Here is a 16,978-nt window from a genome sequence, read left to right on the forward strand (position 1 = left end):
GCACTCCAGTGAGAGACAGTGCCTGTGGAAGTTTACCCCATAAAGATTCAGTACCTGCAGAAGTTTACACCATTCAGATTCAGTGCCTGTACAAGTTTACCCCATTCAGATTCAGTACCTGTAGAAGTTTACACCATTCAGATTCAATACCTGTAGAAGTGTACCCCAGTGAGAGTCAGTGCCTGTGGAAGTGTACCCCAGTGAGAGTCAGTGCCTGTGGATGTTTAACCTATTCAGAGACAGTGCCTGTGGAGGAGTTCCCCAATGAGAGTCTGTGCCTGTGGAAGTTTACCCCTTTCAGAATCAGTGCCTGTCCATCTGTCCCCCAGTGTGAGTCAGTGCCGGTGGAAGTTTACCCCATGCAGATTCAGCACCTGTAGAAGTTTACCTAATTCAGATTCAGTGTCTGTAGAAGATTACCCCTTTCAGAGTCACTACCTGTGGAAGTTTACCCCATTCAGTGTCAGTACCTGTGGAAGTGGTCCCCAGTGATAGTCAGTGCCTGTGGAAGTTTACCCAAGTGAGAGTCAGTGCCTGTGGAAGTTTAACCCATTCAGAGTCAGTGCCTGTGGAAGTTTACCCCAGTGAGAGTCAGTGCCTGTGGAAGTTTAACCCATTCAGAATCAGTGCCTGTGGAAGTGTACCCCTGTGAGAGTCATTGCCTGTGGAAGTGCACTCCAGAGAGAGACAGTGCTGTGGAAGTTTACCCCATTCAGAGTTCGTGCCTGTGGGATTTTACCCCATTAAGATTCAGTACCTGTGGAAGTTTACACCATTCAGATTCAGTGCCTGTAGAAGTTTACCCCATTCAGATTCAGTACCTGTAGAAGTTTACACCAATCAGATTCAATACCTGTAGAAGTTTACCCGATTCAGATTCAGTGCCTGTGGAAATGTACCCCATTCAGATTCAGAGCCAGTAGAAGTTAACCCCATTCAGAATCAGTGCCTGTGGAAGTTTACCCCATTCAGAGTTAGTGCCTGTGGAAGTGTACCCCAGTGAGAGTCAGGGCCTTTGGAAGTTTACCCCACTCAGAGTCAGTGCCTGTGTAAGTGTACCCCAGTGAGAGTCAGTGCCTGTGGAAGTGTACCCCAGTGAGCGTCAGTGCCTGTGGATGTTTAACCCATTCAGAGACAGTGCCTGTGGAAGTGTACCCCAGTGAGAGTCAGTGCCTGTGGAAGATTACCCCATTCAGATTCAGTACCTGTAGAAGTATACCCCATTCAGATTCAGTGCGTGTGGAAGTGTACCCCATTCAGAGTCAGTGCCTGTGGAAGTTTACCCCATTCAGAGTCAGTGCCTGTGAAAGTGTACCCCAGTGAGAGTCAGTGCCTGTGGAAGTTTACCCCATTTAGAGTCAGTGCCTGTGGAAGTTTACCCCAGTGAGATTCAATGCCTGTGGAAGTTTACCCCATTCAGCTTCAGTCCCTGTAGAAGTTTACACCATTCAGATTCAGTGCCTGTGGAAGTGCACCCCAGTGAGAGTCAGTGCCTGTGGAAGTTTAACCCATTCAGAGTCAGTGCCTGTGAAAATTTACCCCAGTGAAAGTCAGTGCCTGTGGAAGTTTACCCCATTCAGATTCAGTGCATATCGAAGTGTACCGAAGTTAGAGTCTGTGCCTGTGGAAGTTTACCCCATTCAGAGTCAGTGCATGTGTAAATGTACCCCAGTGAGAGTCAGTGCCTGTGGAAGTGTACCACAGTGAGAGGCAGTGCCTGTGGAAGTTTTCCCCTTTCAGAGTCAGTGCCTCGAGAAGTTTACACCATTCAGATTCAGTGCCTATAGAAGTGTACCCCACTCAGAGTCAGTGCATGTGGAAATGTACACCAGTGAGAGTCAGTGCCTGTGGAAATGTACCCCAGTGAGAGTCAGTGCCTGCAGAAGTGTACCCAAGTGAGAGTCAGTGCCTGTATAAGTGTACCCAAGTGAGAGTCAGTGCCTGTGGAAATGTACCCCAGTGAGAGTCAGTGCCTGTGGAAATGTACCCCAGTGAGAGTCAGTGCCTGAAGAAGTGTACCCAAGTGAGAATCAGTGCCTGTGGAAGTTTACCCCATTCAGATTCAGTGCCTGTGGAAGTGTACCCCAGTGAGAGTCAGTGCCTGTGGAAGTTTACCCCATTCAGAGTCAGTGCCTGTGGAAGTGTGCCCCAGTGAGAGTCAGTGCCTGTGGAAGTTTACCCCATTCAGAGTCAGTGCCTCTGGAAGTGTACCCCAGTGAGAGTCAGTGCCTGTGGAAGTGCACCCAAGTGAGGGTCAATGCCTGTGGAAGTGTACCCCATTCAGAGTCAGTGGCTGTGGAGGTGTCCCCCTGTGAGAGTCAGTGCCTGTGGGAGTGTACCCCAGTTAGAGTTATTGCCTCTGGAAGATTTCCCCATTCAGTGTCAGTACCTGTGAATGTTTACCCCATTCATAGTCAGTGCCTGTGGAAGTTTCCCCCATTCAGAGTCAGTGCCTCTGGAAGTGTACCCCAGTGAGAGTCAGTGCCTGTGTAAGTGCACCCAAGTGAGGGTCAATGCCTGTGGAAGTGTACCCCATTCAGAGTCAGTGGCTGTGGAGGTGTCCCCCTGTGAGAGTCAGTGCCTGTGGGAGTGTACCCCAGTTAGAGTTATTGCCTCTGGAAGATTTCCCCATTCAGAGTCAGTACGTGTGGATGTTTACCCCATTCATAGTCAGTGCCTGTGGAAGTTTCCCCCATTCAGATTCAGTGCCTGTGGAAGTGCACCCCAGTGAGAGTCAGTGCCTGTGGAAGTTTACCCCATTCAGAGTCAGTGCCTGTGGAAGTGTACCCAAGTGAGATTCAGCGCCTGTGGAAGTTTACCCCATTCAGATTCAGTACCTGTAGAAGATTACCCCATTCAGATTCAGTACCTGTAGAAGATTACCCCATTCAGATTCAGAGCCTGTAGAAGTTTACCCCATTCAGAGTCAGTGCCTGTGGAAGTGTACCCCAGTGAGAGTCAGTGCCTTTGGAGGTTTTCCCCTTTCCGAGTCAGTGTCTGTGTAAGTGTACCCCAGTGAGAGTCAGTGCCTGTGGAAGTGTACCCCAGTGAGAGACAGTGGCTGTGGACGTTTAACCCATTCAGAGTCAGTGCCTGTGGAATTGTACCCCAGTGAAAGTCAGTGCCTGTGGAAGTTTACCCCATTCAGATTCAGTACCTGTAGAAGTTTACCACATTCAGATTCAGTGCCTGTCGAAGTGTACCCCATTTAGAGTCAGTGCCTGTGGAAGTGTACCCCAGTGAGTGTCAGTGCCGGAAGAAGTTTACCCCATTCAGATTCAGTAACTGTCGAAGTTTACCCCATTCATATTCAGTGCCCTTAGACGATTACCCCATTCAGAGTCAGTGCCTGTGGAAGTGTACCCCATTCAGAGTCAGTGCCTGTGGAAGTTTCCCCCATTCAGAGTCAGTGCCTGTGGAAATGTACCCCAATGAGAGTCAGTGCCTGTAGAAGTGTACCCAAGTGTGAGTCAGTGCCTGCAGAAGTGAACCCAAGTGAGAGTCAGAGCCTGTGGAAATTTACCCAAGTGAGAGTCAGTGCCTGTGGAACTGTTCCTCAGAGATAGTCAGTGCCAGTAGAAATTTGCCCCATTCAGAGTCAGTGCCTGTGGAAGTGTACTCCAGTGAGAGTCAGTGCCAGTGGAGATTTACCCGATTCAGAGTCAGTGCATGTGGAAGTGTACCCCAGTGAGAGTCAGTGCCTGTGGAAGTTTACCCAGTCAGAGTCAGTGCCTGTCGAAGTGTACCCCACTGAGAGTCATTGCCTGTGGAACTGTAACCAATTCAGAGTCAGTGCCTGTGGAACTTTACCCCATTCAGATTCAGTGCCTGTGGATGTGTACCCCAGTGAGAGTAAATGCCTGTGGAAGTTTACCCCATTCAGAATCATTGCCTGTGGAAGTGTACTGCTGTGATAGTCAGTGCCTGTGGAAGTTTACCCCATTCAGATTCAGTGCCTGTGGAAGTCTACCCCAGTTAGAGTCAGTGCCTGTGGAAGTTTACGCCATTCAGATTCAGTGCCTGTGGAAGTGTACTCCTGTGAGCGTCAATGCCTGTGGAAGTTTACCACATTCAGAGTCAGTGCCTGTGGAAATGTACCCCTGTGAGAGTCAGTGCCTGTAGAAGTGTACCCCAGTGAGATTCAGTGGCTGGGAAGCGGCTCACCATTAGGAGTCACTGCCTATGGAAGTGTACCCCACTCAGAGTCACTGCATGTGGAAATGTACCCCAGTGAGAGTCTTTGCCTGTGGAAATGTACGCCAGTGAGAGTCAGTGCCTGTAGATGTGTACCCAAGTGAGAGTCAGTGCCTGTGGAAATGCACCCCAGTGAGAGTTAGTGCCTGTGAAAATGTACCCCAGTGAGAGTCAGTGCCTGTGGAAGTGCACCCAAGTGAGGGTCAATGCCTGTGGAAGTGTACCCCATTCAGAGTCAGTGGCTGTGGAGGTGTCCCCCTGTGAGAGTCAGTGCCTGTGGGAGTGTACCCCAGTTAGAGTTATTGCCTCTGGAAGATTTCCCCATTCAGAGTCAGTACCTGTGGATTTTTACCCCATTCATAGTCAGTGCCTGTGGAAGTTTCCCCCATTCAGATTCAGTGCCTGTGGAAGTGTACCCCAGTGAGAGTCAGTGCCGGTGGAAAATTATCCCATTCAGAGTCAGTGCCTGTGGAAGTTTCCCCCATTCAGATTCAGTGCCTGTGGAAGTGTACCCCAGTGAGATTCAGTGCCTGTGGAAATTTACCCCATTCAGATTCAGTACCTGTGGAAGTTTACCCCATTCAGAGTCAGTGCCTGTGGAAGTGTACCCCAGTGAGAGTCAGTGCCTTTGGAAGTTTTCCCCATTCCGAGTCAGTGTCTGTGTAAGTGTACCCCAGTGAGAGTCAGTGCCTGTGGAAGTGAACCCCAGTGAGAGACAGTGGCTGTGGACGTTTAACCCATTCAGAGTCAGTGCCCGTGGAAATGTACCCCAGTGAAAGTCAGTGCCTGTGGAAGTTTACCCCATTCAGATTCAGTGCCTGTAGAAGTTTACCACATTCAGATTCAGTGCCTGTCGAAGTGTACCCCAGTTAGAGTCAGTGCCTGTGGAAGTGTACCCCAGTGAGTGTCAGTGCCGGAAGAAGTTTACCCCATTCAGATTCAGTAACTGTAGAAGTTTACCCCATTCATATTCAGTGCCTGTATACGATTACCCCATTCAGAGTCAGTGCCTGTGGAAGTGTACCCCATTCAGAGTCAGTGCCTGTGGAAGTTTCCCCCATTCAGAGTCAGTGCCTGTGGAAATGTACCCCAATGAGAGTCAGTGCCTGTAGAAGTGTACCCAAGTGAGAGTCAGTGCCTGCAGAAGTGAACCCAAGTGAGAGTCAGTGGCTGTGGAAATTTACCCAAGTGAGAGTCAGTGCCTGTGGAACTGTTCCTCAGAGATAGTCAGTGCCAGTAGAAATTTGCCCCATTCAGAGTCAGTGCCTGTGGAAGTGTACTCCAGTGAGAGTCAGTGCCAGTGGAGATTTACCCGATTCAGAGTCAGTGCCTGTGGAAGTGTACCCCAGTGAGAGTCAGTGCCTGTGGAAGTTTACCCAGTCAGAGTCAGTGCCTGTCGAAGTGTACCCCACTGAGAGTCATTGCATGTGGAACTGTAACCAATTCAGAGTCAGTGCCTGTGGAACTTTACCCCATTCAGTTTCAGTGGCTGTGGAAGTGTACCCCAGTGAGAGTAAATGCCTGTGGAAGTTTACCCCATTCAGAATCATTGCCTGTGGAAGTGTACTGCTGTGATAGTCAGTGCCTGTGGAAGTTTACCCCATTCAGATTCAGTGCCTGTGGAAGTCTACCCCAGTTAGAGTCAGTGCCTGTGGAAGTTTACGCCATTCAGATTCAGTGCCTGTGGAAGTGTACTCCTGTGAGCGTCAATGCCTGTGGAAGTTTACCACATTCATAGTCAGTGCCTGTGGAAATGTACGCCAGTGAGAGTCAGTGCCTGTAGAAGTGTACCCAAGTGAGAGTCAGTGCCTGTGGAAATGCACCCCAGTGAGAGTTAGTGCCTGTGAAAATGTACCCCAGTGAGAGTCACTGCCTCTGGAAGTGTACCCCAGTGAGAGTCAGTGCCTGTGAAAGTTTACCCCATTCAGAGTCAGTGCCTCTGGAAATGTACCCCAGTGAGAGTCAGTGCCTGTGGAAGTGCACCCAAGTGAGGGTCAATGCCTGTGGAAGTGTACCCCATTCAGAGTCAGTGGCTGTGGAGGTGTCCCCCTGTGAGAGTCAGTGCCTGTGGGAGTGTACCCCAGTTAGAGTTATTGCCTCTGGAAGATTTCCCCATTCAGAGTCAGTACCTGTGGATGTTTACCCCATTCATAGTCAGTGCCTGTGGAAGTTTCCCCCATTCAGATTCAGTGCCTGTGAAAGTGTACCCCAGTGAGAGTCAAAGCCTGTGGAAGTTTACCCCATTCAGATTCAGAGACAGTAGAAGTTAACCCCATTCAGAGTCAGTGCCTGTGGAAGTTTACCCCATTCAGAGTCAGTGCCTGTGGAAGTGTACCCCAGTGAGAGTCAGTGCCTTTGGAAGTTTCCCCCACTCAGAGTCAGTGCCTGTGTAAGTGTACCCCAGTGAGAGTCAGTGCCCATGGAAGTGTACCCTCGTGAGAGTCAGTGCCTGTGTATGTTTAACCCATTCAGAGACAGTGCCTGTGGAAGTGTACCCCAGTGAGAGTCAGTGCCTGTGGAAGTTTACCCCATTCAGTGTCAGTGCCTGTGTAAGTGTACCCCAGTGAGAGTCAGTGCCTGTGGAAGTTTACCCCATTCAGATTCAGTACCTGTAGAAGTTTACCCCATTCAGATGCAGTGCGTGTGGAAGTGTACCCCATTCAGAGTCAGTGCCTGTGGAAGTTTACCCCATTCAGAGTCAGTGCCTGTGGAAGTGTACCCCAGTGAGAGTCAGTGCCTGTGGAAGTTTACCCCATTTAGGGTCAGTACCTGTGGAAGTTTACCCCATTCAGCTTCAGTCCCTGCAGAAGTTTACACCATTCAGATTCAGTGCCTGTAGAAGTGTACCCTGTGAGAGTCAGTGCCAGTGGAAATGTCCCCCTGTGAGAGTCAGTGCCTGTAGAAGTGTACCCCAGTGAGATTCAGTGGCTGGGGAGCGGCTCTCCATTATGAGTCACTGCCTATAGAAGTGTACCCCATTCAGAGTCAGTGCATGTGGAAATGTACACCAGTGAGAGTCAGTGCCTGCAGAAGTGTACCCAAGTGAGAGTCAGTGCCTGTGGAAGTTTCCCCCATTCAGATTCAGTACCTGTAGAAGTTTACCCCATTCAGATGCAGTGCCTGTAGAAGTTCACCCCATTCAGAGTCAGTGCCTTTGGAAGTTTACCCCATTCAGAGTCAGTACCTGTGGAAGGGTACCCCAGTGAGAGTCAGTGCCTGTGGAAGTTTACCCCATTCAGAGTCAGTGCCTCTGGAAGTGTACCCCAGTGAGAGTCAGTGCCTGTGGAAGTGCGCCCAATTGAGGGTCAATGCCTGTGGAAGTGTACCCCATTCAGATTCAGTGGCTGTGGAAGTGTACCCCTGTGAGTGTCTGTGCCTGTGGAAGTGTACCCCAGTGAGAGTCAGTGCCTGTGGAAGTTTAACCCATTCAGAGTCAGTGCCTGTGGAAATGTACCCCAGTGAAAGTCAGTGCCTGTGGAAGTTTACCCCATTCAGATTCAGTGCCTGTCGAAGTGTACCCCAGTTAGAGTCAGTGCCTGTGGAAGTTTACCCCATTCAGAGTCAGTGCATGTGTAAATGTACCGCAGTGAGAGTCAGTGCCTGTGGAAGTGTACCCCAGTGAGAGTCAGTGCCTGTGGAAATTTACCCCTTTCAGAGTCAGTGCCTGTGCAAGTTTACCCCATTAAGATTCAGTACCTCTAGAAGTTTACACCATTCAGATTCAGTGCCTATAGAAGTTTACCCCACTCAGAGTCTGTGCATGTGGAAATGTACACCAGTGAGAGTCAGTGCCTGCAGAAGTGTACCCAAGTGAGAGTCAGTGCCTGTAGAAGTGTAACCAAGTGAGAGTCAGTGCCTGTGGAAATGTACCCCAGTGAGAGTCAGTGCCTGTGGAAATGTACCCCAGTGAGAGTCAGTGCCTGCAGAAGTGTACCCAAGTGAGAGTCAGTGCCTGTAGAAGTGTACCCAAGTGTGAGTCAGTGCCTGTGGAAATGTACCCCAGTGAGAGTCAGTGCCTGTGGAAATGTACCCCAGTGAGAGTCATTGCCTGAAGAAGTGTACCCTAGTGAGAATCAGTGCCTGTGGAAGTATTCCCCCATTCAGATTCAGTGCCTGTGGAAGTGTACCCCATTCAGAGTCAGTGCCTGTGGAAGTTTCCCCCATTCAGAGTCAGTGCCTGTGGAAGTGTGCCCCAGTGAGAGTCAGTGCCTGTAGAAGTGTACCCAAGTGAGAGTCAGTGCCTGTAGAAGTGTACCCAAGTGTGAGTCAGTGCCTGTGGAAATGTACCCCAGTGAGAGTCAGTGCCTGTGGAAATGTACCCCAGTGAGAGTCATTGCCTGAAGAAGTGTACCCAAGTGAGAATCAGTGCCTGTGGAAGGATTCCCCCATTCAGATTCAGTGCCTGTGGAAGTGTACCCCATTCAGAGTCAGTGCCTGTGGAAGTTTACCCCATTCAGAGTCAGTGCCTGTGGAAGTGTGCCCCAGTGAGAGTCAGTGCCTGTGGAAGGTTACCCCATTCAGAGTCAGTGCCTGTGGAATTGCACCCAAGTGAGGGTCAGTGCCTGTGGAACAAAAACAAGATGTGCTGGAATCACTCAGCAGGTCTGGCAGCATCTTTGGAAAGAGAAGCAGAGTTTACGCTTCGGGTCAGTGACCCTTCTTCGGAACTGACAAATATCAGAAAAGTCACAGATTATAAACAAGTGAGGTGGGTGTGGGGCAAGAGATAACAAAGGAGAAGGTGCAGATTGGACCAGGACTCATAGCTGACCAAAAGTTCACGGAGAAAAGGCAAACAATATGTTAATGGTGTGTTGAAAGACAAAGCAATATTGTTTGCCTTTTCTCCGTGACCTTTTGGTCTGCTATGAGGCCTGGTCCAATCTGCACCTGCTCCTTTGTTATCTCTTGCCCCACCCCCACCTCACTTGTTTATAATCTGTGACTTTTCTAATATTTGTCAGTACCGAAGAAGGGTCACTGACCCGAAACGTTAACTCTGCTTCTCTTTCCACAGATGCTGCCAGACCGGCTGAGTGATTGCAGCATTTCTTGTTTTTGTTTCAGATTTCCAGCATCCGCAGTATTTTGCTTTTATTTCAGCGCCTGTGGAAGTTTACCCCATTCAGAGTCAGTGCCTGTGGAAGTGTCCCCCAGTGGGAGTCAGTGCCTGTGGAAGTGTACCCCAGTGAGAGTCATTGCCTCTGGAAGATTACCCCATTCAGAGTCAGTACCTGTGGATGTTTACGCCATTCAGATTCAGTGCCTCTGGAAGTGTACCCCAGTGAGAGTCAGTGCCTGTGAGGTTTGCCCCATTCAGAGTCAGTGCCTGTGGAAGTGCACCCCAGTGAGAGTCAGGGCCTGTGGAGGTTTACTCCTTTCAGAGTCAGTGCCTGTGGAAGTGTCCCCCAGTGTGAGTCAGTGCCTGTGGAAGTTTACCCCATGCAGATTCAGTACCTGTAGAAGTTTACCCCATTCAGATTCAGTGTCTGTGGAAGTTTAACCCATTCAGAGCCAGTGCCTGTGGAAGTGTACCCCAGTGAGAGTCATTGCCTGTGGAAGTGCACTCCAGTGAGAGACAGTGCCTGTGGAAGTTTACCCCATTAAGATTCAGTACCTGTAGAAGTTTACACCATTCAGATTCAGTGCCTGTAGAAGTTTACCCCATTCAGATTCAGTACCTGTAGAAGTTCACACCATTCAGATTCAGTACCTGCAGAAGTTTACACCATTCAGATTCAGTGCCTGTAGAAGTTTACCCCATTCAGATTCAGTGCCTGTGGAAATGTACCCCATTCAGATTCAGTGCCTGTGGAAGTGTACCCCAGTGAGAGTCAGTGCCTTTGGAAGTTTACCCCACTCAGAGTCAGTGCCTGTGTAAGTGTACCCCAGTGAGAGTCAGTGCCTTTGGAAGAGTACCCCAGTGAGAGTCAGTGCCTGTGGATGTTTAACCCATTCAGAGACAGTACCTGTAGAAGTTTACCCCATTCAGATTCAGTGCGTGTGGAAGTGTACCCCATTCAGAGTCAGTGCCTGTGGAAGTTTACCCCATTCAGAGTCAGTCCCTGTGGAAGTGTACCCCAGTGAGAGTCATTGCCTGTGGAAGTTTACCCCATTTAGAGTCAGTGCCTGTGTAAGTTTACCCCAGTGAGAGTCAGTGCCTGTGGAAGTTTACTCCATTCAGCTTCAGTCCCTGTAGAAGTTTACACCATTCAGATTCAGTGCCTGCAGAAGTGTACCCAGTGAGAGTCAGTGCCTGTGGAAGTTTACCCCATTCAGATTCAGTGCCTGTCGAAGTGTACCCCAGTTAGAGTCAGTGCCTGTGGAAGTTTACCCCATTCAGAGTCAGTGCATGTGTAAATGTACCGCAGTGAGAGTCAGTGCCTGTGGAAGTGTACCCCAGTGAGAGTCAGTGCCTGTGGAAATTTACCCCTTTCAGAGTCAGTGCCTGTGCAAGTTTACCCCATGAAGATTCAGTACTTCTAGAAGTTTACACCATTCTGATTCAGTGCCTATAGAAGTTTACCCCACTCAGAGTCAGTGCATGTGGAAATGTACACCAGTGAGAGTCAGTGCCTGCAGAAGTGTACCCAAGTGAGAGTCAGTGGCTGTGGAAATTTACCCAAGTGAGAGTCAGTGCCTGTGGAACTGTTCCTCAGAGATAGTCAGTGCCAGTAGAAATTTGCCCCATTCAGAGTCAGTGCCTGTGGAAGTGTACTCCAGTGAGAGTCAGTGCCAGTGGAGATTTACCCGATTCAGAGTCAGTGCCTGTGGAAGTGTACCCCAGTGAGAGTCAGTGCCTGTGGAAGTTTACCCAGTCAGAGTCAGTGCCTGTCGAAGTGTACCCCACTGAGAGTCATTGCATGTGGAACTGTAACCAATTCAGAGTCAGTGCCTGTGGAACTTTACCCCATTCAGTTTCAGTGGCTGTGGAAGTGTACCCCAGTGAGAGTAAATGCCTGTGGAAGTTTACCCCATTCAGAATCATTGCCTGTGGAAGTGTACTGCTGTGATAGTCAGTGCCTGTGGAAGTTTACCCCATTCAGATTCAGTGCCTGTGGAAGTCTACCCCAGTTAGAGTCAGTGCCTGTGGAAGTTTACGCCATTCAGATTCAGTGCCTGTGGAAGTGTACCCAAGTGAGAGTCAGTGCCTGTGGAAATGCACCCCAGTGAGAGTTAGTGCCTGTGAAAATGTACCCCAGTGAGAGTCACTGCCTCTGGAAGTGTACCCCAGTGAGAGTCAGTGCCTGTGAAAGTTTACCCCATTCAGAGTCAGTGCCTCTGGAAATGTACCCCAGTGAGAGTCAGTGCCTGTGGAAGTGCACCCAAGTGAGGGTCAATGCCTGTGGAAGTGTACCCCATTCAGAGTCAGTGGCTGTGGAGGTGTCCCCCTGTGAGAGTCAGTGCCTGTGGGAGTGTACCCCAGTTAGAGTTATTGCCTCTGGAAGATTTCCCCATTCAGAGTCAGTACCTGTGGATGTTTACCCCATTCATAGTCAGTGCCTGTGGAAGTTTCCCCCATTCAGATTCAGTGCCTGTGAAAGTGTACCCCAGTGAGAGTCAAAGCCTGTGGAAGTTTACCCCATTCAGATTCAGAGACAGTAGAAGTTAACCCCATTCAGAGTCAGTGCCTGTGGAAGTTTACCCCATTCAGAGTCAGTGCCTGTGGAAGTGTACCCCAGTGAGAGTCAGTGCCTTTGGAAGTTTCCCCCACTCAGTGTCAGTGCCTGTGTAAGTGTACCCCAGTGAGAGTCAGTGCCCATGGAAGTGTACCCTCGTGAGAGTCAGTGCCTGTGTATGTTTAACCCATTCAGAGACAGTGCCTGTGGAAGTGTACCCCAGTGAGAGTCAGTGCCTGTGGAAGTTTACCCCATTCAGTGTCAGTGCCTGTGTAAGTGTACCCCAGTGAGAGTCAGTGCCTGTGGAAGTTTACCCCATTCAGATTCAGTACCTGTAGAAGTTTACCCCATTCAGATGCAGTGCGTGTGGAAGTGTACCCCATTCAGAGTCAGTGCCTGTGGAAGTTTACCCCATTCAGAGTCAGTGCCTGTGGAAGTGTACCCCAGTGAGAGTCAGTGCCTGTGGAAGTTTACCCAGTCAGAGTCAGTGCCTGTCGAAGTGTACCCCACTGAGAGTCATTGCATGTGGAACTGTAACCAATTCAGAGTCAGTGCCTGTGGAACTTTACCCCATTCAGTTTCAGTGGCTGTGGAAGTGTACCCCAGTGAGAGTAAATGCCTGTGGAAGTTTACCCCATTCAGAATCATTGCCTGTGGAAGTGTACTGCTGTGATAGTCAGTGCCTGTGGAAGTTTACCCCATTCAGATTCAGTGCCTGTGGAAGTCTACCCCAGTTAGAGTCAGTGCCTGTGGAAGTTTACGCCATTCAGATTCAGTGCCTGTGGAAGTGTACCCAAGTGAGAGTCAGTGCCTGTGGAAATGCACCCCAGTGAGAGTTAGTGCCTGTGAAAATGTACCCCAGTGAGAGTCACTGCCTCTGGAAGTGTACCCCAGTGAGAGTCAGTGCCTGTGAAAGTTTACCCCATTCAGAGTCAGTGCCTCTGGAAATGTACCCCAGTGAGAGTCAGTGCCTGTGGAAGTGCACCCAAGTGAGGGTCAATGCCTGTGGAAGTGTACCCCATTCAGAGTCAGTGGCTGTGGAGGTGTCCCCCTGTGAGAGTCAGTGCCTGTGGGAGTGTACCCCAGTTAGAGTTATTGCCTCTGGAAGATTTCCCCATTCAGAGTCAGTACCTGTGGATGTTTACCCCATTCATAGTCAGTGCCTGTGGAAGTTTCCCCCATTCAGATTCAGTGCCTGTGAAAGTGTACCCCAGTGAGAGTCAAAGCCTGTGGAAGTTTACCCCATTCAGATTCAGAGACAGTAGAAGTTAACCCCATTCAGAGTCAGTGCCTGTGGAAGTTTACCCCATTCAGAGTCAGTGTCTGTGGAAGTGTACCCCAGTGAGAGTCAGTGCCTTTGGAAGTTTCCCCCACTCAGTGTCAGTGCCTGTGTAAGTGTACCCCAGTGAGAGTCAGTGCCCATGGAAGTGTACCCTCGTGAGAGTCAGTGCCTGTGTATGTTTAACCCATTCAGAGACAGTGCCTGTGGAAGTGTACCCCAGTGAGAGTCAGTGCCTGTGGAAGTTTACCCCATTCAGTGTCAGTGCCTGTGTAAGTGTACCCCAGTGAGAGTCAGTGCCTGTGGAAGTTTACCCCATTCAGATTCAGTACCTGTAGAAGTTTACCCCATTCAGATGCAGTGCGTGTGGAAGTGTACCCCATTCAGAGTCAGTGCCTGTGGAAGTTTACCCCATTCAGAGTCAGTGCCTGTGGAAGTGTACCCCAGTGAGAGTCAGTGCCTGTGGAAGTTTACCCCATTTAGGGTCAGTACCTGTGGAAGTTTACCCCATTCAGCTTCAGTCCCTGCAGAAGTTTACACCATTCAGATTCAGTGCCTGTAGAAGTGTACCCTGTGAGAGTCAGTGCCAGTGGAAATGTCCCCCTGTGAGAGTCAGTGCCTGTAGAAGTGTACCCCAGTGAGATTCAGTGGCTGGGGAGCGGCTCTCCATTATGAGTCACTGCCTATAGAAGTGTACCCCATTCAGAGTCAGTGCATGTGGAAATGTACACCAGTGAGAGTCAGTGCCTGCAGAAGTGTACCCAAGTGAGAGTCAGTGCCTGTGGAAGTTTCCCCCATTCAGATTCAGTACCTGTAGAAGTTTACCCCATTCAGATGCAGTGCCTGTAGAAGTTCACCCCATTCAGAGTCAGTGCCTTTGGAAGTTTACCCCATTCAGAGTCAGTACCTGTGGAAGGGTACCCCAGTGAGAGTCAGTGCCTGTGGAAGTTTACCCCATTCAGAGTCAGTGCCTCTGGAAGTGTACCCCAGTGAGAGTCAGTGCCTGTGGAAGTGCACCCAATTGAGGGTCAATGCCTGTGGAAGTGTACCCCATTCAGATTCAGTGGCTGTGGAAGTGTACCCCTGTGAGTGTCTGTGCCTGTGGAAGTGTACCCCAGTGAGAGTCAGTGCCTGTGGAAGTTTAACCCATTCAGAGTCAGTGCCTGTGGAAATGTACCCCAGTGAAAGTCAGTGCCTGTGGAAGTTTACCCCATTCAGATTCAGTGCCTGTCGAAGTGTACCCCAGTTAGAGTCAGTGCCTGTGGAAGTTTACCCCATTCAGAGTCAGTGCATGTGTAAATGTACCGCAGTGAGAGTCAGTGCCTGTGGAAGTGTACCCCAGTGAGAGTCAGTGCCTGTGGAAATTTACCCCTTTCAGAGTCAGTGCCTGTGCAAGTTTACCCCATTAAGATTCAGTACCTCTAGAAGTTTACACCATTCAGATTCAGTGCCTATAGAAGTTTACCCCACTCAGAGTCTGTGCATGTGGAAATGTACACCAGTGAGAGTCAGTGCCTGCAGAAGTGTACCCAAGTGAGAGTCAGTGCCTGTAGAAGTGTAACCAAGTGAGAGTCAGTGCCTGTGGAAATGTACCCCAGTGAGAGTCAGTGCCTGTGGAAATGTACCCCAGTGAGAGTCAGTGCCTGCAGAAGTGTACCCAAGTGAGAGTCAGTGCCTGTAGAAGTGTACCCAAGTGTGAGTCAGTGCCTGTGGAAATGTACCCCAGTGAGAGTCAGTGCCTGTGGAAATGTACCCCAGTGAGAGTCATTGCCTGAAGAAGTGTACCCTAGTGAGAATCAGTGCCTGTGGAAGTATTCCCCCATTCAGATTCAGTGCCTGTGGAAGTGTACCCCATTCAGAGTCAGTGCCTGTGGAAGTTTCCCCCATTCAGAGTCAGTGCCTGTGGAAGTGTGCCCCAGTGAGAGTCAGTGCCTGTAGAAGTGTACCCAAGTGAGAGTCAGTGCCTGTAGAAGTGTACCCAAGTGTGAGTCAGTGCCTGTGGAAATGTACCCCAGTGAGAGTCAGTGCCTGTGGAAATGTACCCCAGTGAGAGTCATTGCCTGAAGAAGTGTACCCAAGTGAGAATCAGTGCCTGTGGAAGGATTCCCCCATTCAGATTCAGTGCCTGTGGAAGTGTACCCCATTCAGAGTCAGTGCCTGTGGAAGTTTACCCCATTCAGAGTCAGTGCCTGTGGAAGTGTGCCCCAGTGAGAGTCAGTGCCTGTGGAAGGTTACCCCATTCAGAGTCAGTGCCTGTGGAATTGCACCCAAGTGAGGGTCAGTGCCTGTGGAACAAAAACAAGATGTGCTGGAATCACTCAGCAGGTCTGGCAGCATCTTTGGAAAGAGAAGCAGAGTTTACGCTTCGGGTCAGTGACCCTTCTTCGGAACTGACAAATATCAGAAAAGTCACAGATTATAAACAAGTGAGGTGGGTGTGGGGCAAGAGATAACAAAGGAGAAGGTGCAGATTGGACCAGGACTCATAGCTGACCAAAAGTTCACGGAGAAAAGGCAAACAATATGTTAATGGTGTGTTGAAAGACAAAGCAATATTGTTTGCCTTTTCTCCGTGACCTTTTGGTCTGCTATGAGGCCTGGTCCAATCTGCACCTGCTCCTTTGTTATCTCTTGCCCCACCCCCACCTCACTTGTTTATAATCTGTGACTTTTCTAATATTTGTCAGTACCGAAGAAGGGTCACTGACCCGAAACGTTAACTCTGCTTCTCTTTCCACAGATGCTGCCAGACCGGCTGAGTGATTGCAGCATTTCTTGTTTTTGTTTCAGATTTCCAGCATCCGCAGTATTTTGCTTTTATTTCAGCGCCTGTGGAAGTTTACCCCATTCAGATTCAGTGCCTGTGGAAGTGTCCCCCAGTGGGAGTCAGTGCCTGTGGAAGTGTACCCCAGTGAGAGTCATTGCCTCTGGAAGATTACCCCATTCAGAGTCAGTACCTGTGGATGTTTACGCCATTCAGATTCAGTGCCTCTGGAAGTGTACCCCAGTGAGAGTCAGTGCCTGTGAGGTTTGCCCCATTCAGAGTCAGTGCCTGTGGAAGTGCACCCCAGTGAGAGTCAGGGCCTGTGGAGGTTTACTCCTTTCAGAGTCAGTGCCTGTGGAAGTGTCCCCCAGTGTGAGTCAGTGCCTGTGGAAGTTTACCCCATGCAGATTCAGTACCTGTAGAAGTTTACCCCATTCAGATTCAGTGTCTGTGGAAGTTTAACCCATTCAGAGCCAGTGCCTGTGGAAGTGTACCCCAGTGAGAGTCATTGCCTGTGGAAGTGCACTCCAGTGAGAGACAGTGCCTGTGGAAGTTTACCCCATTCAGAGTCAGTGCCTGTGGAAGTTTACCCCATTAAGATTCAGTACCTGTAGAAGTTTACACCATTCAGATTCAGTGCCTGTAGAAGTTTACCCCATTCAGATTCAGTACCTGTAGAAGTTCACACCATTCAGATTCAGTACCTGCAGAAGTTTACACCATTCAGATTCAGTGCCTGTAGAAGTTTACCCCATTCAGATTCAGTGCCTGTGGAAATGTACCCCATTCAGATTCAGTGCCTGTGGAAGTGTACCCCAGTGAGAGTCAGTGCCTTTGGAAGTTTACCCCACTCAGAGTCAGTGCCTGTGTAAGTGTACCCCAGTGAGAGTCAGTGCCTGTGGAAGAGTACCCCAGTGAGAGTCAGTGCCTGTGGATGTTTAACCCATTCAGAGACAGTACCTGTAGAAGTTTACCCCATTCAGATTCAGTGCGTGTGGAAGTGTACCCCATTCAGAGTCAGTGCCTGTGGAAGTTTACCCCATTCAGAGTCAGTCCCTGTGGAAGTGTACCCCAGTGAGAGTCATTGCCTGTGGAAGTTTACCCCATTTAGAGTCAGTGCCT

This window comes from Heterodontus francisci, chromosome 26 (assembly GCF_036365525.1).
Source record: "Heterodontus francisci isolate sHetFra1 chromosome 26, sHetFra1.hap1, whole genome shotgun sequence".
NCBI classification, from domain to species: Eukaryota; Metazoa; Chordata; class Chondrichthyes; order Heterodontiformes; family Heterodontidae; genus Heterodontus; species Heterodontus francisci.